Below are 22,029 nucleotides of genomic sequence, written 5' to 3' on the forward strand. Positions count from 1 at the left end.
GCCGATTTTCGTGCATTTCCAACGGTGGGAAGTGGTCCAAAAGGGAATGGGGGTGGACGTGTCTGCTCATACCGACTTTGAGACTTGTAAGCCGGGTAGCTCAGCCGGGTTTGTTCCGGCGGTTCTGCCGACGGTCTCGTCATCGAGGGGGGAGCCTCCCCCGTGTCCAGGCCGATTTTCATGCATTTCCAACCGTGGGAAGTGGTCCAAAAGGGAATGGGGGTGAATGTGACTGCTCATACCGACTTTGAGACTTTTAAGCCGGGTAGCTCAGCCGGGTTTGACCCGGCGGTTCTGCCGACGGCCTCGCCTTCGAGGGGGGAGCGTCCCCCGTGTTCAGGCCGAATTTTGTGCATTTCGAACCGTGGGAAGTTGCCCAAAAGTCGATGGGAGTGAATGTGACTGCTCAACCCGACTTTGAGACTTGTAAGCCGGGTAGCTCAGCCGGGTTTGACCCGGCGGTTCTGCCGACGGTCTCGTCTTCGAGGCGGGTGCCTCCCCCGTGTACAGGCCGATTTTCATGCATTTCGTACCGTGGGAAGCGGTCCAAAAGGGGATGGGAGTGAACGTGACTGCTCATACCGACTTTGGCGCTTCCGAGCCGGGTAGCTCAGCCGGGTTTGACCCGGCGGTTCTGCCGACGGTCTCGTCTTCGAGGCGGGTGCCTCTCCCGTGTACAGGCCGATTTTCGTGCATTTCCAACCGTGGGAAGTGGTCCAAAAGGGAATGGGGGTGGACGTGACTGCTCAACCCGGCTTTGAGACTTGTAAGCCGGGTAGCTCAGCCGGGTTTGACCCGGCGGTTCTGCCGACGGTCCCGCCTTCGAGGGCGGACCCTCCCCCGTGTACAGGCCGATTTTCGTGCATTTCCAACGGTGGGAAGAGGTCCAAAAGGGGATGGGAGTGAACGTGACTGCTCAACCCGACTCTGAGGCTTCTAACCCGGGTAGCTCGGCCGGGTTTGACCCGTCGATTCTGCCGATGGTCTCGTTTTGGAGGGGGGAGCCTCCCCCGTGTTCAGTCCGATTTTCGTGCATTTCGAACCGTGGGAAGCGGCCCAAAAGGGGATGGGAGTGAATGTGACTGCTCATACCGACTTTGGCGCTTCCGAGCCTGGTAGCTCAGCCGGGTTTGATCCGGCGGTTCTGCCGACGGTCTCGTCTTCGAGGCGGCTCCCTCCCCCGTGTACAGGCCGATTTTCATGCATTTCGTACCGTGGGAAGTGGTCCAAAAGGGAATGGGGGTGGACGTGACTGCTCATACCGACATCGAGACTTGTAAGCCGTGTAGCTCGGCCGGGTTTGATCCGTCGGGTCTGCCGACGGTCTCGTCTTCGAGAGGGGGGCCTCCCCCGTGTACAGGCCGATTTTCGTGCATTTCCAACGGTGGGAAGAGGTTCAAAAGGGGATGGGGGTGAATGTGACTGCTCAACCCGACTCTGAGGCTTCTAACCCGGGTAGCTCGGCCGGGTTTGATCCGGCGGTTCTGCCGACGGTCTCGTCTTCGAGGCCGGTGCCTCCCCCGTGTACAGGCCGATTTTCGTGCATTTCCAACGGTGGGAAGTGGTCCAAAAGGGAATGGGGGTGGACGTGTCTGCTCATACCGACTTTGAGACTTGTAAGCCGGGTAGCTCAGCCGGGTTTGTTCCGGCGGTTCTGCCGACGGTCTCGTCATCGAGGGGGGAGCCTCCCCCGTGTCCAGGCCGATTTTCATGCATTTCCAACCGTGGGAAGTGGTCCAAAAGGGAATGGGGGTGAATGTGACTGCTCATACCGACTTTGAGACTTTTAAGCCGGGTAGCTCAGCCGGGTTTGACCCGGCGGTTCTGCCGACGGCCTCGCCTTCGAGGGGGGAGCGTCCCCCGTGTTCAGGCCGAATTTTGTGCATTTCGAACCGTGGGAAGTTGCCCAAAAGTCGATGGGAGTGAATGTGACTGCTCAACCCGACTTTGAGACTTGTAAGCCGGGTAGCTCAGCCGGGTTTGACCCGGCGGTTCTGCCGACGGTCTCGTCTTCGAGGCGGGTGCCTCCCCCGTGTACAGGCCGATTTTCATGCATTTCGTACCGTGGGAAGCGGTCCAAAAGGGGATGGGAGTGAACGTGACTGCTCATACCGACTTTGGCGCTTCCGAGCCGGGTAGCTCAGCCGGGTTTGACCCGGCGGTTCTGCCGACGGTCTCGTCTTCGAGGCGGGTGCCTCTCCCGTGTACAGGCCGATTTTCGTGCATTTCCAACCGTGGGAAGTGGTCCAAAAGGGAATGGGGGTGGACGTGACTGCTCAACCCGGCTTTGAGACTTGTAAGCCGGGTAGCTCAGCCGGGTTTGACCCGGCGGTTCTGCCGACGGTCCCGCCTTCGAGGGCGGACCCTCCCCCGTGTACAGGCCGATTTTCGTGCATTTCCAACGGTGGGAAGAGGTCCAAAAGGGGATGGGAGTGAACGTGACTGCTCAACCCGACTCTGAGGCTTCTAACCCGGGTAGCTCGGCCGGGTTTGACCCGTCGATTCTGCCGATGGTCTCGTTTTGGAGGGGGGAGCCTCCCCCGTGTTCAGTCCGATTTTCGTGCATTTCGAACCGTGGGAAGCGGCCCAAAAGGGGATGGGAGTGAATGTGACTGCTCATACCGACTTTGGCGCTTCCGAGCCTGGTAGCTCAGCCGGGTTTGATCCGGCGGTTCTGCCGACGGTCTCGTCTTCGAGGCGGCTCCCTCCCCCGTGTACAGGCCGATTTTCATGCATTTCGTACCGTGGGAAGTGGTCCAAAAGGGAATGGGGGTGGACGTGACTGCTCATACCGACATCGAGACTTGTAAGCCGTGTAGCTCGGCCGGGTTTGATCCGTCGGGTCTGCCGACGGTCTCGTCTTCGAGAGGGGGGCCTCCCCCGTGTACAGGCCGATTTTCGTGCATTTCCAACGGTGGGAAGAGGTTCAAAAGGGGATGGGGGTGAATGTGACTGCTCAACCCGACTCTGAGGCTTCTAACCCGGGTAGCTCGGCCGGGTTTGATCCGGCGGTTCTGCCGACGGTCTCGTCTTCGAGGCCGGTGCCTCCCCCGTGTACAGGCCGATTTTCGTGCATTTCCAACGGTGGGAAGTGGTCCAAAAGGGAATGGGGGTGGACGTGTCTGCTCATACCGACTTTGAGACTTGTAAGCCGGGTAGCTCAGCCGGGTTTGTTCCGGCGGTTCTGCCGACGGTCTCGTCATCGAGGGGGGAGCCTCCCCCGTGTCCAGGCCGATTTTCATGCATTTCCAACCGTGGGAAGTGGTCCAAAAGGGAATGGGGGTGAATGTGACTGCTCATACCGACTTTGAGACTTTTAAGCCGGGTAGCTCAGCCGGGTTTGACCCGGCGGTTCTGCCGACGGCCTCGCCTTCGAGGGGGGAGCGTCCCCCGTGTTCAGGCCGAATTTTGTGCATTTCGAACCGTGGGAAGTTGCCCAAAAGTCGATGGGAGTGAATGTGACTGCTCAACCCGACTTTGAGACTTGTAAGCCGGGTAGCTCAGCCGGGTTTGACCCGGCGGTTCTGCCGACGGTCTCGTCTTCGAGGCGGGTGCCTCCCCCGTGTACAGGCCGATTTTCATGCATTTCGTACCGTGGGAAGCGGTCCAAAAGGGGATGGGAGTGAACGTGACTGCTCATACCGACTTTGGCGCTTCCGAGCCGGGTAGCTCAGCCGGGTTTGACCCGGCGGTTCTGCCGACGGTCTCGTCTTCGAGGCGGGTGCCTCTCCCGTGTACAGGCCGATTTTCGTGCATTTCCAACCGTGGGAAGTGGTCCAAAAGGGAATGGGGGTGGACGTGACTGCTCAACCCGGCTTTGAGACTTGTAAGCCGGGTAGCTCAGCCGGGTTTGACCCGGCGGTTCTGCCGACGGTCCCGCCTTCGAGGGCGGACCCTCCCCCGTGTACAGGCCGATTTTCGTGCATTTCCAACGGTGGGAAGAGGTCCAAAAGGGGATGGGAGTGAACGTGACTGCTCAACCCGACTCTGAGGCTTCTAACCCGGGTAGCTCGGCCGGGTTTGACCCGTCGATTCTGCCGATGGTCTCGTTTTGGAGGGGGGAGCCTCCCCCGTGTTCAGTCCGATTTTCGTGCATTTCGAACCGTGGGAAGCGGCCCAAAAGGGGATGGGAGTGAATGTGACTGCTCATACCGACTTTGGCGCTTCCGAGCCTGGTAGCTCAGCCGGGTTTGACCCGGCGGTTCTGCCGACGGTCTCGTCTTCGAGGCGGGTGCCTCCCCCGTGTACAGGCCGATTTTCATGCATTTCGTACCGTGGGAAGCGGTCCAAAAGGGGATGGGAGTGAACGTGACTGCTCATACCGACTTTGGCGCTTCCGAGCCGGGTAGCTCAGCCGGGTTTGACCCGGCGGTTCTGCCGACGGTCTCGTCTTCGAGGCGGGTGCCTCTCCCGTGTACAGGCCGATTTTCGTGCATTTCCAACCGTGGGAAGTGGTCCAAAAGGGAATGGGGGTGGACGTGACTGCTCAACCCGGCTTTGAGACTTGTAAGCCGGGTAGCTCAGCCGGGTTTGACCCGGCGGTTCTGCCGACGGTCCCGCCTTCGAGGGCGGACCCTCCCCCGTGTACAGGCCGATTTTCGTGCATTTCCAACGGTGGGAAGAGGTCCAAAAGGGGATGGGAGTGAACGTGACTGCTCAACCCGACTCTGAGGCTTCTAACCCGGGTAGCTCGGCCGGGTTTGACCCGTCGATTCTGCCGATGGTCTCGTTTTGGAGGGGGGAGCCTCCCCCGTGTTCAGTCCGATTTTCGTGCATTTCGAACCGTGGGAAGCGGCCCAAAAGGGGATGGGAGTGAATGTGACTGCTCATACCGACTTTGGCGCTTCCGAGCCTGGTAGCTCAGCCGGGTTTGATCCGGCGGTTCTGCCGACGGTCTCGTCTTCGAGGCGGCTCCCTCCCCCGTGTACAGGCCGATTTTCATGCATTTCGTACCGTGGGAAGTGGTCCAAAAGGGAATGGGGGTGGACGTGACTGCTCATACCGACATCGAGACTTGTAAGCCGTGTAGCTCGGCCGGGTTTGATCCGTCGGGTCTGCCGACGGTCTCGTCTTCGAGAGGGGGGCCTCCCCCGTGTACAGGCCGATTTTCGTGCATTTCCAACGGTGGGAAGAGGTTCAAAAGGGGATGGGGGTGAATGTGACTGCTCAACCCGACTCTGAGGCTTCTAACCCGGGTAGCTCGGCCGGGTTTGATCCGGCGGTTCTGCCGACGGTCTCGTCTTCGAGGCCGGTGCCTCCCCCGTGTACAGGCCGATTTTCGTGCATTTCCAACGGTGGGAAGTGGTCCAAAAGGGAATGGGGGTGGACGTGTCTGCTCATACCGACTTTGAGACTTGTAAGCCGGGTAGCTCAGCCGGGTTTGTTCCGGCGGTTCTGCCGACGGTCTCGTCATCGAGGGGGGAGCCTCCCCCGTGTCCAGGCCGATTTTCATGCATTTCCAACCGTGGGAAGTGGTCCAAAAGGGAATGGGGGTGAATGTGACTGCTCATACCGACTTTGAGACTTTTAAGCCGGGTAGCTCAGCCGGGTTTGACCCGGCGGTTCTGCCGACGGCCTCGCCTTCGAGGGGGGAGCGTCCCCCGTGTTCAGGCCGAATTTTGTGCATTTCGAACCGTGGGAAGTTGCCCAAAAGTCGATGGGAGTGAATGTGACTGCTCAACCCGACTTTGAGACTTGTAAGCCGGGTAGCTCAGCCGGGTTTGACCCGGCGGTTCTGCCGACGGTCTCGTCTTCGAGGCGGGTGCCTCCCCCGTGTACAGGCCGATTTTCATGCATTTCGTACCGTGGGAAGCGGTCCAAAAGGGGATGGGAGTGAACGTGACTGCTCATACCGACTTTGGCGCTTCCGAGCCGGGTAGCTCAGCCGGGTTTGACCCGGCGGTTCTGCCGACGGTCTCGTCTTCGAGGCGGGTGCCTCTCCCGTGTACAGGCCGATTTTCGTGCATTTCCAACCGTGGGAAGTGGTCCAAAAGGGAATGGGGGTGGACGTGACTGCTCAACCCGGCTTTGAGACTTGTAAGCCGGGTAGCTCAGCCGGGTTTGACCCGGCGGTTCTGCCGACGGTCCCGCCTTCGAGGGCGGACCCTCCCCCGTGTACAGGCCGATTTTCGTGCATTTCCAACGGTGGGAAGAGGTCCAAAAGGGGATGGGAGTGAACGTGACTGCTCAACCCGACTCTGAGGCTTCTAACCCGGGTAGCTCGGCCGGGTTTGACCCGTCGATTCTGCCGATGGTCTCGTTTTGGAGGGGGGAGCCTCCCCCGTGTTCAGTCCGATTTTCGTGCATTTCGAACCGTGGGAAGCGGCCCAAAAGGGGATGGGAGTGAATGTGACTGCTCATACCGACTTTGGCGCTTCCGAGCCTGGTAGCTCAGCCGGGTTTGATCCGGCGGTTCTGCCGACGGTCTCGTCTTCGAGGCGGCTCCCTCCCCCGTGTACAGGCCGATTTTCATGCATTTCGTACCGTGGGAAGTGGTCCAAAAGGGAATGGGGGTGGACGTGACTGCTCATACCGACATCGAGACTTGTAAGCCGTGTAGCTCGGCCGGGTTTGATCCGGCGGGTCTGCCGACGGTCTCGTCTTCGAGAGGGGGGCCTCCCCCGTGTACAGGCCGATTTTCGTGCATTTCCAACGGTGGGAAGAGGTTCAAAAGGGGATGGGGGTGAATGTGACTGCTCAACCCGACTCTGAGGCTTCTAACCCGGGTAGCTCGGCCGGGTTTGATCCGGCGGTTCTGCCGACGGTCTCGTCTTCGAGGCCGGTGCCTCCCCCGTGTACAGGCCGATTTTCGTGCATTTCCAACGGTGGGAAGTGGTCCAAAAGGGAATGGGGGTGGACGTGTCTGCTCATACCGACTTTGAGACTTGTAAGCCGGGTAGCTCAGCCGGGTTTGTTCCGGCGGTTCTGCCGACGGTCTCGTCATCGAGGGGGGAGCCTCCCCCGTGTCCAGGCCGATTTTCATGCATTTCCAACCGTGGGAAGTGGTCCAAAAGGGAATGGGGGTGAATGTGACTGCTCATACCGACTTTGAGACTTTTAAGCCGGGTAGCTCAGCCGGGTTTGACCCGGCGGTTCTGCCGACGGCCTCGCCTTCGAGGGGGGAGCGTCCCCCGTGTTCAGGCCGAATTTTGTGCATTTCGAACCGTGGGAAGTTGCCCAAAAGTCGATGGGAGTGAATGTGACTGCTCAACCCGACTTTGAGACTTGTAAGCCGGGTAGCTCAGCCGGGTTTGACCCGGCGGTTCTGCCGACGGTCTCGTCTTCGAGGCGGGTGCCTCCCCCGTGTACAGGCCGATTTTCATGCATTTCGTACCGTGGGAAGCGGTCCAAAAGGGGATGGGAGTGAACGTGACTGCTCATACCGACTTTGGCGCTTCCGAGCCGGGTAGCTCAGCCGGGTTTGACCCGGCGGTTCTGCCGACGGTCTCGTCTTCGAGGCGGGTGCCTCTCCCGTGTACAGGCCGATTTTCGTGCATTTCCAACCGTGGGAAGTGGTCCAAAAGGGAATGGGGGTGGACGTGACTGCTCAACCCGGCTTTGAGACTTGTAAGCCGGGTAGCTCAGCCGGGTTTGACCCGGCGGTTCTGCCGACGGTCCCGCCTTCGAGGGCGGACCCTCCCCCGTGTACAGGCCGATTTTCGTGCATTTCCAACGGTGGGAAGAGGTCCAAAAGGGGATGGGAGTGAACGTGACTGCTCAACCCGACTCTGAGGCTTCTAACCCGGGTAGCTCGGCCGGGTTTGACCCGTCGATTCTGCCGATGGTCTCGTTTTGGAGGGGGGAGCCTCCCCCGTGTTCAGTCCGATTTTCGTGCATTTCGAACCGTGGGAAGCGGCCCAAAAGGGGATGGGAGTGAATGTGACTGCTCATACCGACTTTGGCGCTTCCGAGCCTGGTAGCTCAGCCGGGTTTGATCCGGCGGTTCTGCCGACGGTCTCGTCTTCGAGGCGGCTCCCTCCCCCGTGTACAGGCCGATTTTCATGCATTTCGTACCGTGGGAAGTGGTCCAAAAGGGAATGGGGGTGGACGTGACTGCTCATACCGACATCGAGACTTGTAAGCCGTGTAGCTCGGCCGGGTTTGATCCGTCGGGTCTGCCGACGGTCTCGTCTTCGAGAGGGGGGCCTCCCCCGTGTACAGGCCGATTTTCGTGCATTTCCAACGGTGGGAAGAGGTTCAAAAGGGGATGGGGGTGAATGTGACTGCTCAACCCGACTCTGAGGCTTCTAACCCGGGTAGCTCGGCCGGGTTTGATCCGGCGGTTCTGCCGACGGTCTCGTCTTCGAGGCCGGTGCCTCCCCCGTGTACAGGCCGATTTTCGTGCATTTCCAACGGTGGGAAGTGGTCCAAAAGGGAATGGGGGTGGACGTGTCTGCTCATACCGACTTTGAGACTTGTAAGCCGGGTAGCTCAGCCGGGTTTGTTCCGGCGGTTCTGCCGACGGTCTCGTCATCGAGGGGGGAGCCTCCCCCGTGTCCAGGCCGATTTTCATGCATTTCCAACCGTGGGAAGTGGTCCAAAAGGGAATGGGGGTGAATGTGACTGCTCATACCGACTTTGAGACTTTTAAGCCGGGTAGCTCAGCCGGGTTTGACCCGGCGGTTCTGCCGACGGCCTCGCCTTCGAGGGGGGAGCGTCCCCCGTGTTCAGGCCGAATTTTGTGCATTTCGAACCGTGGGAAGTTGCCCAAAAGTCGATGGGAGTGAATGTGACTGCTCAACCCGACTTTGAGACTTGTAAGCCGGGTAGCTCAGCCGGGTTTGACCCGGCGGTTCTGCCGACGGTCTCGTCTTCGAGGCGGGTGCCTCCCCCGTGTACAGGCCGATTTTCATGCATTTCGTACCGTGGGAAGCGGTCCAAAAGGGGATGGGAGTGAACGTGACTGCTCATACCGACTTTGGCGCTTCCGAGCCGGGTAGCTCAGCCGGGTTTGACCCGGCGGTTCTGCCGACGGTCTCGTCTTCGAGGCGGGTGCCTCTCCCGTGTACAGGCCGATTTTCGTGCATTTCCAACCGTGGGAAGTGGTCCAAAAGGGAATGGGGGTGGACGTGACTGCTCAACCCGGCTTTGAGACTTGTAAGCCGGGTAGCTCAGCCGGGTTTGACCCGGCGGTTCTGCCGACGGTCCCGCCTTCGAGGGCGGACCCTCCCCCGTGTACAGGCCGATTTTCGTGCATTTCCAACGGTGGGAAGAGGTCCAAAAGGGGATGGGAGTGAACGTGACTGCTCAACCCGACTCTGAGGCTTCTAACCCGGGTAGCTCGGCCGGGTTTGACCCGTCGATTCTGCCGATGGTCTCGTTTTGGAGGGGGGAGCCTCCCCCGTGTTCAGTCCGATTTTCGTGCATTTCGAACCGTGGGAAGCGGCCCAAAAGGGGATGGGAGTGAATGTGACTGCTCATACCGACTTTGGCGCTTCCGAGCCTGGTAGCTCAGCCGGGTTTGATCCGGCGGTTCTGCCGACGGTCTCGTCTTCGAGGCGGCTCCCTCCCCCGTGTACAGGCCGATTTTCATGCATTTCGTACCGTGGGAAGTGGTCCAAAAGGGAATGGGGGTGGACGTGACTGCTCATACCGACATCGAGACTTGTAAGCCGTGTAGCTCGGCCGGGTTTGATCCGTCGGGTCTGCCGACGGTCTCGTCTTCGAGAGGGGGGCCTCCCCCGTGTACAGGCCGATTTTCGTGCATTTCCAACGGTGGGAAGAGGTTCAAAAGGGGATGGGGGTGAATGTGACTGCTCAACCCGACTCTGAGGCTTCTAACCCGGGTAGCTCGGCCGGGTTTGATCCGGCGGTTCTGCCGACGGTCTCGTCTTCGAGGCCGGTGCCTCCCCCGTGTACAGGCCGATTTTCGTGCATTTCCAACGGTGGGAAGTGGTCCAAAAGGGAATGGGGGTGGACGTGTCTGCTCATACCGACTTTGAGACTTGTAAGCCGGGTAGCTCAGCCGGGTTTGTTCCGGCGGTTCTGCCGACGGTCTCGTCATCGAGGGGGGAGCCTCCCCCGTGTCCAGGCCGATTTTCATGCATTTCCAACCGTGGGAAGTGGTCCAAAAGGGAATGGGGGTGAATGTGACTGCTCATACCGACTTTGAGACTTTTAAGCCGGGTAGCTCAGCCGGGTTTGACCCGGCGGTTCTGCCGACGGCCTCGCCTTCGAGGGGGGAGCGTCCCCCGTGTTCAGGCCGAATTTTGTGCATTTCGAACCGTGGGAAGTTGCCCAAAAGTCGATGGGAGTGAATGTGACTGCTCAACCCGACTTTGAGACTTGTAAGCCGGGTAGCTCAGCCGGGTTTGACCCGGCGGTTCTGCCGACGGTCTCGTCTTCGAGGCGGGTGCCTCCCCCGTGTACAGGCCGATTTTCATGCATTTCGTACCGTGGGAAGCGGTCCAAAAGGGGATGGGAGTGAACGTGACTGCTCATACCGACTTTGGCGCTTCCGAGCCGGGTAGCTCAGCCGGGTTTGACCCGGCGGTTCTGCCGACGGTCTCGTCTTCGAGGCGGGTGCCTCTCCCGTGTACAGGCCGATTTTCGTGCATTTCCAACCGTGGGAAGTGGTCCAAAAGGGAATGGGGGTGGACGTGACTGCTCAACCCGGCTTTGAGACTTGTAAGCCGGGTAGCTCAGCCGGGTTTGACCCGGCGGTTCTGCCGACGGTCCCGCCTTCGAGGGCGGACCCTCCCCCGTGTACAGGCCGATTTTCGTGCATTTCCAACGGTGGGAAGAGGTCCAAAAGGGGATGGGAGTGAACGTGACTGCTCAACCCGACTCTGAGGCTTCTAACCCGGGTAGCTCGGCCGGGTTTGACCCGTCGATTCTGCCGATGGTCTCGTTTTGGAGGGGGGAGCCTCCCCCGTGTTCAGTCCGATTTTCGTGCATTTCGAACCGTGGGAAGCGGCCCAAAAGGGGATGGGAGTGAATGTGACTGCTCATACCGACTTTGGCGCTTCCGAGCCTGGTAGCTCAGCCGGGTTTGACCCGGCGGTTCTGCCGACGGTCTCGTCTTCGAGGCGGGTGCCTCCCCCGTGTACAGGCCGATTTTCATGCATTTCGTACCGTGGGAAGCGGTCCAAAAGGGGATGGGAGTGAACGTGACTGCTCATACCGACTTTGGCGCTTCCGAGCCGGGTAGCTCAGCCGGGTTTGACCCGGCGGTTCTGCCGACGGTCTCGTCTTCGAGGCGGGTGCCTCTCCCGTGTACAGGCCGATTTTCGTGCATTTCCAACCGTGGGAAGTGGTCCAAAAGGGAATGGGGGTGGACGTGACTGCTCAACCCGGCTTTGAGACTTGTAAGCCGGGTAGCTCAGCCGGGTTTGACCCGGCGGTTCTGCCGACGGTCCCGCCTTCGAGGGCGGACCCTCCCCCGTGTACAGGCCGATTTTCGTGCATTTCCAACGGTGGGAAGAGGTCCAAAAGGGGATGGGAGTGAACGTGACTGCTCAACCCGACTCTGAGGCTTCTAACCCGGGTAGCTCGGCCGGGTTTGACCCGTCGATTCTGCCGATGGTCTCGTTTTGGAGGGGGGAGCCTCCCCCGTGTTCAGTCCGATTTTCGTGCATTTCGAACCGTGGGAAGCGGCCCAAAAGGGGATGGGAGTGAATGTGACTGCTCATACCGACTTTGGCGCTTCCGAGCCTGGTAGCTCAGCCGGGTTTGATCCGGCGGTTCTGCCGACGGTCTCGTCTTCGAGGCGGCTCCCTCCCCCGTGTACAGGCCGATTTTCATGCATTTCGTACCGTGGGAAGTGGTCCAAAAGGGAATGGGGGTGGACGTGACTGCTCATACCGACATCGAGACTTGTAAGCCGTGTAGCTCGGCCGGGTTTGATCCGTCGGGTCTGCCGACGGTCTCGTCTTCGAGAGGGGGGCCTCCCCCGTGTACAGGCCGATTTTCGTGCATTTCCAACGGTGGGAAGAGGTTCAAAAGGGGATGGGGGTGAATGTGACTGCTCAACCCGACTCTGAGGCTTCTAACCCGGGTAGCTCGGCCGGGTTTGATCCGGCGGTTCTGCCGACGGTCTCGTCTTCGAGGCCGGTGCCTCCCCCGTGTACAGGCCGATTTTCGTGCATTTCCAACGGTGGGAAGTGGTCCAAAAGGGAATGGGGGTGGACGTGTCTGCTCATACCGACTTTGAGACTTGTAAGCCGGGTAGCTCAGCCGGGTTTGTTCCGGCGGTTCTGCCGACGGTCTCGTCATCGAGGGGGGAGCCTCCCCCGTGTCCAGGCCGATTTTCATGCATTTCCAACCGTGGGAAGTGGTCCAAAAGGGAATGGGGGTGAATGTGACTGCTCATACCGACTTTGAGACTTTTAAGCCGGGTAGCTCAGCCGGGTTTGACCCGGCGGTTCTGCCGACGGCCTCGCCTTCGAGGGGGGAGCGTCCCCCGTGTTCAGGCCGAATTTTGTGCATTTCGAACCGTGGGAAGTTGCCCAAAAGTCGATGGGAGTGAATGTGACTGCTCAACCCGACTTTGAGACTTGTAAGCCGGGTAGCTCAGCCGGGTTTGACCCGGCGGTTCTGCCGACGGTCTCGTCTTCGAGGCGGGTGCCTCCCCCGTGTACAGGCCGATTTTCATGCATTTCGTACCGTGGGAAGCGGTCCAAAAGGGGATGGGAGTGAACGTGACTGCTCATACCGACTTTGGCGCTTCCGAGCCGGGTAGCTCAGCCGGGTTTGACCCGGCGGTTCTGCCGACGGTCTCGTCTTCGAGGCGGGTGCCTCTCCCGTGTACAGGCCGATTTTCGTGCATTTCCAACCGTGGGAAGTGGTCCAAAAGGGAATGGGGGTGGACGTGACTGCTCAACCCGGCTTTGAGACTTGTAAGCCGGGTAGCTCAGCCGGGTTTGACCCGGCGGTTCTGCCGACGGTCCCGCCTTCGAGGGCGGACCCTCCCCCGTGTACAGGCCGATTTTCGTGCATTTCCAACGGTGGGAAGAGGTCCAAAAGGGGATGGGAGTGAACGTGACTGCTCAACCCGACTCTGAGGCTTCTAACCCGGGTAGCTCGGCCGGGTTTGACCCGTCGATTCTGCCGATGGTCTCGTTTTGGAGGGGGGAGCCTCCCCCGTGTTCAGTCCGATTTTCGTGCATTTCGAACCGTGGGAAGCGGCCCAAAAGGGGATGGGAGTGAATGTGACTGCTCATACCGACTTTGGCGCTTCCGAGCCTGGTAGCTCAGCCGGGTTTGATCCGGCGGTTCTGCCGACGGTCTCGTCTTCGAGGCGGCTCCCTCCCCCGTGTACAGGCCGATTTTCATGCATTTCGTACCGTGGGAAGTGGTCCAAAAGGGAATGGGGGTGGACGTGACTGCTCATACCGACATCGAGACTTGTAAGCCGTGTAGCTCGGCCGGGTTTGATCCGGCGGGTCTGCCGACGGTCTCGTCTTCGAGAGGGGGGCCTCCCCCGTGTACAGGCCGATTTTCGTGCATTTCCAACGGTGGGAAGAGGTTCAAAAGGGGATGGGGGTGAATGTGACTGCTCAACCCGACTCTGAGGCTTCTAACCCGGGTAGCTCGGCCGGGTTTGATCCGGCGGTTCTGCCGACGGTCTCGTCTTCGAGGCCGGTGCCTCCCCCGTGTACAGGCCGATTTTCGTGCATTTCCAACGGTGGGAAGTGGTCCAAAAGGGAATGGGGGTGGACGTGTCTGCTCATACCGACTTTGAGACTTGTAAGCCGGGTAGCTCAGCCGGGTTTGTTCCGGCGGTTCTGCCGACGGTCTCGTCATCGAGGGGGGAGCCTCCCCCGTGTCCAGGCCGATTTTCATGCATTTCCAACCGTGGGAAGTGGTCCAAAAGGGAATGGGGGTGAATGTGACTGCTCATACCGACTTTGAGACTTTTAAGCCGGGTAGCTCAGCCGGGTTTGACCCGGCGGTTCTGCCGACGGCCTCGCCTTCGAGGGGGGAGCGTCCCCCGTGTTCAGGCCGAATTTTGTGCATTTCGAACCGTGGGAAGTTGCCCAAAAGTCGATGGGAGTGAATGTGACTGCTCAACCCGACTTTGAGACTTGTAAGCCGGGTAGCTCAGCCGGGTTTGACCCGGCGGTTCTGCCGACGGTCTCGTCTTCGAGGCGGGTGCCTCCCCCGTGTACAGGCCGATTTTCATGCATTTCGTACCGTGGGAAGCGGTCCAAAAGGGGATGGGAGTGAACGTGACTGCTCATACCGACTTTGGCGCTTCCGAGCCGGGTAGCTCAGCCGGGTTTGACCCGGCGGTTCTGCCGACGGTCTCGTCTTCGAGGCGGGTGCCTCTCCCGTGTACAGGCCGATTTTCGTGCATTTCCAACCGTGGGAAGTGGTCCAAAAGGGAATGGGGGTGGACGTGACTGCTCAACCCGGCTTTGAGACTTGTAAGCCGGGTAGCTCAGCCGGGTTTGACCCGGCGGTTCTGCCGACGGTCCCGCCTTCGAGGGCGGACCCTCCCCCGTGTACAGGCCGATTTTCGTGCATTTCCAACGGTGGGAAGAGGTCCAAAAGGGGATGGGAGTGAACGTGACTGCTCAACCCGACTCTGAGGCTTCTAACCCGGGTAGCTCGGCCGGGTTTGACCCGTCGATTCTGCCGATGGTCTCGTTTTGGAGGGGGGAGCCTCCCCCGTGTTCAGTCCGATTTTCGTGCATTTCGAACCGTGGGAAGCGGCCCAAAAGGGGATGGGAGTGAATGTGACTGCTCATACCGACTTTGGCGCTTCCGAGCCTGGTAGCTCAGCCGGGTTTGATCCGGCGGTTCTGCCGACGGTCTCGTCTTCGAGGCGGCTCCCTCCCCCGTGTACAGGCCGATTTTCATGCATTTCGTACCGTGGGAAGTGGTCCAAAAGGGAATGGGGGTGGACGTGACTGCTCATACCGACATCGAGACTTGTAAGCCGTGTAGCTCGGCCGGGTTTGATCCGTCGGGTCTGCCGACGGTCTCGTCTTCGAGAGGGGGGCCTCCCCCGTGTACAGGCCGATTTTCGTGCATTTCCAACGGTGGGAAGAGGTTCAAAAGGGGATGGGGGTGAATGTGACTGCTCAACCCGACTCTGAGGCTTCTAACCCGGGTAGCTCGGCCGGGTTTGATCCGGCGGTTCTGCCGACGGTCTCGTCTTCGAGGCCGGTGCCTCCCCCGTGTACAGGCCGATTTTCGTGCATTTCCAACGGTGGGAAGTGGTCCAAAAGGGAATGGGGGTGGACGTGTCTGCTCATACCGACTTTGAGACTTGTAAGCCGGGTAGCTCAGCCGGGTTTGTTCCGGCGGTTCTGCCGACGGTCTCGTCATCGAGGGGGGAGCCTCCCCCGTGTCCAGGCCGATTTTCATGCATTTCCAACCGTGGGAAGTGGTCCAAAAGGGAATGGGGGTGAATGTGACTGCTCATACCGACTTTGAGACTTTTAAGCCGGGTAGCTCAGCCGGGTTTGACCCGGCGGTTCTGCCGACGGCCTCGCCTTCGAGGGGGGAGCGTCCCCCGTGTTCAGGCCGAATTTTGTGCATTTCGAACCGTGGGAAGTTGCCCAAAAGTCGATGGGAGTGAATGTGACTGCTCAACCCGACTTTGAGACTTGTAAGCCGGGTAGCTCAGCCGGGTTTGACCCGGCGGTTCTGCCGACGGTCTCGTCTTCGAGGCGGGTGCCTCCCCCGTGTACAGGCCGATTTTCATGCATTTCGTACCGTGGGAAGCGGTCCAAAAGGGGATGGGAGTGAACGTGACTGCTCATACCGACTTTGGCGCTTCCGAGCCGGGTAGCTCAGCCGGGTTTGACCCGGCGGTTCTGCCGACGGTCTCGTCTTCGAGGCGGGTGCCTCTCCCGTGTACAGGCCGATTTTCGTGCATTTCCAACCGTGGGAAGTGGTCCAAAAGGGAATGGGGGTGGACGTGACTGCTCAACCCGGCTTTGAGACTTGTAAGCCGGGTAGCTCAGCCGGGTTTGACCCGGCGGTTCTGCCGACGGTCCCGCCTTCGAGGGCGGACCCTCCCCCGTGTACAGGCCGATTTTCGTGCATTTCCAACGGTGGGAAGAGGTCCAAAAGGGGATGGGAGTGAACGTGACTGCTCAACCCGACTCTGAGGCTTCTAACCCGGGTAGCTCGGCCGGGTTTGACCCGTCGATTCTGCCGATGGTCTCGTTTTGGAGGGGGGAGCCTCCCCCGTGTTCAGTCCGATTTTCGTGCATTTCGAACCGTGGGAAGCGGCCCAAAAGGGGATGGGAGTGAATGTGACTGCTCATACCGACTTTGGCGCTTCCGAGCCTGGTAGCTCAGCCGGGTTTGATCCGGCGGTTCTGCCGACGGTCTCGTCTTCGAGGCGGCTCCCTCCCCCGTGTACAGGCCGATTTTCATGCATTTCGTACCGTGGGAAGTGGTCCAAAAGGGAATGGGGGTGGACGTGACTGCTCATACCGACATCGAGACTTGTAAGCCGTGTAGCTCGGCCGGGTTTGATCCGTCGGGTCTGCCGACGGTCTCGTCTTCGAGAGGGGGGCCTCCCCCGTGTACAGGCCGATTTTCGTGCATTTCCAACGGTGGGAAGAGGTTCAAAAGGGGATGGGGGTGAATGTGACTGCTCAACCCGACTCTGAGGCTTCTAACCCGGGTAGCTCGGCCGGGTTTGATCCGGCGGTTCTGCCGACGGTCTCGTCTTCGAGGCCGGTGCCTCCCCCGTGTACAGGCCGATTTTCGTGCATTTCCAACGGTGGGAAGTGGTCCAAAAGGGAATGGGGGTGGACGTGTCTGCTCATACCGACTTTGAGACTTGTAAGCCGGGTAGCTCAGCCGGGTTTGTTCCGGCGGTTCTGCCGACGGTCTCGTCATCGAGGGGGGAGCCTCCCCCGTGTCCAGGCCGATTTTCATGCATTTCCAACCGTGGGAAGTGGTCCAAAAGGGAATGGGGGTGAATGTGACTGCTCATACCGACTTTGAGACTTTTAAGCCGGGTAGCTCAGCCGGGTTTGACCCGGCGGTTCTGCCGACGGCCTCGCCTTCGAGGGGGGAGCGTCCCCCGTGTTCAGGCCGAATTTTGTGCATTTCGAACCGTGGGAAGTTGCCCAAAAGTCGATGGGAGTGAATGTGACTGCTCAACCCGACTTTGAGACTTGTAAGCCGGGTAGCTCAGCCGGGTTTGACCCGGCGGTTCTGCCGACGGTCTCGTCTTCGAGGCGGGTGCCTCCCCCGTGTACAGGCCGATTTTCATGCATTTCGTACCGTGGGAAGCGGTCCAAAAGGGGATGGGAGTGAACGTGACTGCTCATACCGACTTTGGCGCTTCCGAGCCGGGTAGCTCAGCCGGGTTTGACCCGGCGGTTCTGCCGACGGTCTCGTCTTCGAGGCGGGTGCCTCTCCCGTGTACAGGCCGATTTTCGTGCATTTCCAACCGTGGGAAGTGGTCCAAAAGGGAATGGGGGTGGACGTGACTGCTCAACCCGGCTTTGAGACTTGTAAGCCGGGTAGCTCAGCCGGGTTTGACCCGGCGGTTCTGCCGACGGTCCCGCCTTCGAGGGCGGACCCTCCCCCGTGTACAGGCCGATTTTCGTGCATTTCCAACGGTGGGAAGAGGTCCAAAAGGGGATGGGAGTGAACGTGACTGCTCAACCCGACTCTGAGGCTTCTAACCCGGGTAGCTCGGCCGGGTTTGACCCGTCGATTCTGCCGATGGTCTCGTTTTGGAGGGGGGAGCCTCCCCCGTGTTCAGTCCGATTTTCGTGCATTTCGAACCGTGGGAAGCGGCCCAAAAGGGGATGGGAGTGAATGTGACTGCTCATACCGACTTTGGCGCTTCCGAGCCTGGTAGCTCAGCCGGGTTTGACCCGGCGGTTCTGCCGACGGTCTCGTCTTCGAGGCGGGTGCCTCCCCCGTGTACAGGCCGATTTTCATGCATTTCGTACCGTGGGAAGCGGTCCAAAAGGGGATGGGAGTGAACGTGACTGCTCATACCGACTTTGGCGCTTCCGAGCCGGGTAGCTCAGCCGGGTTTGACCCGGCGGTTCTGCCGACGGTCTCGTCTTCGAGGCGGGTGCCTCTCCCGTGTACAGGCCGATTTTCGTGCATTTCCAACCGTGGGAAGTGGTCCAAAAGGGAATGGGGGTGGACGTGACTGCTCAACCCGGCTTTGAGACTTGTAAGCCGGGTAGCTCAGCCGGGTTTGACCCGGCGGTTCTGCCGACGGTCCCGCCTTCGAGGGCGGACCCTCCCCCGTGTACAGGCCGATTTTCGTGCATTTCCAACGGTGGGAAGAGGTCCAAAAGGGGATGGGAGTGAACGTGACTGCTCAACCCGACTCTGAGGCTTCTAACCCGGGTAGCTCGGCCGGGTTTGACCCGTCGATTCTGCCGATGGTCTCGTTTTGGAGGGGGGAGCCTCCCCCGTGTTCAGTCCGATTTTCGTGCATTTCGAACCGTGGGAAGCGGCCCAAAAGGGGATGGGAGTGAATGTGACTGCTCATACCGACTTTGGCGCTTCCGAGCCTGGTAGCTCAGCCGGGTTTGATCCGGCGGTTCTGCCGACGGTCTCGTCTTCGAGGCGGCTCCCTCCCCCGTGTACAGGCCGATTTTCATGCATTTCGTACCGTGGGAAGTGGTCCAAAAGGGAATGGGGGTGGACGTGACTGCTCATACCGACATCGAGACTTGTAAGCCGTGTAGCTCGGCCGGGTTTGATCCGTCGGGTCTGCCGACGGTCTCGTCTTCGAGAGGGGGGCCTCCCCCGTGTACAGGCCGATTTTCGTGCATTTCCAACGGTGGGAAGAGGTTCAAAAGGGGATGGGGGTGAATGTGACTGCTCAACCCGACTCTGAGGCTTCTAACCCGGGTAGCTCGGCCGGGTTTGATCCGGCGGTTCTGCCGACGGTCTCGTCTTCGAGGCCGGTGCCTCCCCCGTGTACAGGCCGATTTTCGTGCATTTCCAACGGTGGGAAGTGGTCCAAAAGGGAATGGGGGTGGACGTGTCTGCTCATACCGACTTTGAGACTTGTAAGCCGGGTAGCTCAGCCGGGTTTGTTCCGGCGGTTCTGCCGACGGTCTCGTCATCGAGGGGGGAGCCTCCCCCGTGTCCAGGCCGATTTTCATGCATTTCCAACCGTGGGAAGTGGTCCAAAAGGGAATGGGGGTGAATGTGACTGCTCATACCGACTTTGAGACTTTTAAGCCGGGTAGCTCAGCCGGGTTTGACCCGGCGGTTCTGCCGACGGCCTCGCCTTCGAGGGGGGAGCGTCCCCCGTGTTCAGGCCGAATTTTGTGCATTTCGAACCGTGGGAAGTTGCCCAAAAGTCGATGGGAGTGAATGTGACTGCTCAACCCGACTTTGAGACTTGTAAGCCGGGTAGCTCAGCCGGGTTTGACCCGGCGGTTCTGCCGACGGTCTCGTCTTCGAGGCGGGTGCCTCCCCCGTGTACAGGCCGATTTTCATGCATTTCGTACCGTGGGAAGCGGTCCAAAAGGGGATGGGAGTGAACGTGACTGCTCATACCGACTTTGGCGCTTCCGAGCCGGGTAGCTCAGCCGGGTTTGACCCGGCGGTTCTGCCGACGGTCTCGTCTTCGAGGCGGGTGCCTCTCCCGTGTACAGGCCGATTTTCGTGCATTTCCAACCGTGGGAAGTGGTCCAAAAGGGAATGGGGGTGGACGTGACTGCTCAACCCGGCTTTGAGACTTGTAAGCCGGGTAGCTCAGCCGGGTTTGACCCGGCGGTTCTGCCGACGGTCCCGCCTTCGAGGGCGGACCCTCCCCCGTGTACAGGCCGATTTTCGTGCATTTCCAACGGTGGGAAGAGGTCCAAAAGGGGATGGGAGTGAACGTGACTGCTCAACCCGACTCTGAGGCTTCTAACCCGGGTAGCTCGGCCGGGTTTGACCCGTCGATTCTGCCGATGGTCTCGTTTTGGAGGGGGGAGCCTCCCCCGTGTTCAGTCCGATTTTCGTGCATTTCGAACCGTGGGAAGCGGCCCAAAAGGGGATGGGAGTGAATGTGACTGCTCATACCGACTTTGGCGCTTCCGAGCCTGGTAGCTCAGCCGGGTTTGATCCGGCGGTTCTGCCGACGGTCTCGTCTTCGAGGCGGCTCCCTCCCCCGTGTACAGGCCGATTTTCATGCATTTCGTACCGTGGGAAGTGGTCCAAAAGGGAATGGGGGTGGACGTGACTGCTCATACCGACATCGAGACTTGTAAGCCGTGTAGCTCGGCCGGGTTTGATCCGGCGGGTCTGCCGACGGTCTCGTCTTCGAGAGGGGGGCCTCCCCCGTGTACAGGCCGATTTTCGTGCATTTCCAACGGTGGGAAGAGGTTCAAAAGGGGATGGGGGTGAATGTGACTGCTCAACCCGACTCTGAGGCTTCTAACCCGGGTAGCTCGGCCGGGTTTGATCCGGCGGTTCTGCCGACGGTCTCGTCTTCGAGGCCGGTGCCTCCCCCGTGTACAGGCCGATTTTCGTGCATTTCCAACGGTGGGAAGTGGTCCAAAAGGGAATGGGGGTGGACGTGTCTGCTCATACCGACTTTGAGACTTGTAAGCCGGGTAGCTCAGCCGGGTTTGTTCCGGCGGTTCTGCCGACGGTCTCGTCATCGAGGGGGGAGCCTCCCCCGTGTCCAGGCCGATTTTCATGCATTTCCAACCGTGGGAAGTGGTCCAAAAGGGAATGGGGGTGAATGTGACTGCTCATACCGACTTTGAGACTTTTAAGCCGGGTAGCTCAGCCGGGTTTGACCCGGCGGTTCTGCCGACGGCCTCGCCTTCGAGGGGGGAGCGTCCCCCGTGTTCAGGCCGAATTTTGTGCATTTCGAACCGTGGGAAGTTGCCCAAAAGTCGATGGGAGTGAATGTGACTGCTCAACCCGACTTTGAGACTTGTAAGCCGGGTAGCTCAGCCGGGTTTGACCCGGCGGTTCTGCCGACGGTCTCGTCTTCGAGGCGGGTGCCTCCCCCGTGTACAGGCCGATTTTCATGCATTTCGTACCGTGGGAAGCGGTCCAAAAGGGGATGGGAGTGAACGTGACTGCTCATACCGACTTTGGCGCTTCCGAGCCGGGTAGCTCAGCCGGGTTTGACCCGGCGGTTCTGCCGACGGTCTCGTCTTCGAGGCGGGTGCCTCTCCCGTGTACAGGCCGATTTTCGTGCATTTCCAACCGTGGGAAGTGGTCCAAAAGGGAATGGGGGTGGACGTGACTGCTCAACCCGGCTTTGAGACTTGTAAGCCGGGTAGCTCAGCCGGGTTTGACCCGGCGGTTCTGCCGACGGTCCCGCCTTCGAGGGCGGACCCTCCCCCGTGTACAGGCCGATTTTCGTGCATTTCCAACGGTGGGAAGAGGTCCAAAAGGGGATGGGAGTGAACGTGACTGCTCAACCCGACTCTGAGGCTTCTAACCCGGGTAGCTCGGCCGGGTTTGACCCGTCGATTCTGCCGATGGTCTCGTTTTGGAGGGGGGAGCCTCCCCCGTGTTCAGTCCGATTTTCGTGCATTTCGAACCGTGGGAAGCGGCCCAAAAGGGGATGGGGGTGAATGTGACTGCTCATACCGACTTTGGCGCTTCCGAGCCTGGTAGCTCAGCCGGGTTTGATCCGGCGGTTCTGCCGACGGTCTCGTCTTCGAGGCGGCTCCCTCCCCCGTGTACAGGCCGATTTTCATGCATTTCGTACCGTGGGAAGTGGTCCAAAAGGGAATGGGGGTGGACGTGACTGCTCATACCGACATCGAGACTTGTAAGCCGTGTAGCTCGGCCGGGTTTGATCCGTCGGGTCTGCCGACGGTCTCGTCTTCGAGAGGGGGGCCTCCCCCGTGTACAGGCCGATTTTCGTGCATTTCCAACGGTGGGAAGAGGTTCAAAAGGGGATGGGGGTGAATGTGACTGCTCAACCCGACTCTGAGGCTTCTAACCCGGGTAGCTCGGCCGGGTTTGATCCGGCGGTTCTGCCGACGGTCTCGTCTTCGAGGCCGGTGCCTCCCCCGTGTACAGGCCGATTTTCGTGCATTTCCAACGGTGGGAAGTGGTCCAAAAGGGAATGGGGGTGGACGTGTCTGCTCATACCGACTTTGAGACTTGTAAGCCGGGTAG

The sequence above is a fragment of the Chiloscyllium punctatum genome, unplaced genomic scaffold, assembly GCF_047496795.1.
Source record: "Chiloscyllium punctatum isolate Juve2018m unplaced genomic scaffold, sChiPun1.3 scaffold_447, whole genome shotgun sequence".
NCBI classification, from domain to species: domain Eukaryota; kingdom Metazoa; phylum Chordata; class Chondrichthyes; order Orectolobiformes; family Hemiscylliidae; genus Chiloscyllium; species Chiloscyllium punctatum.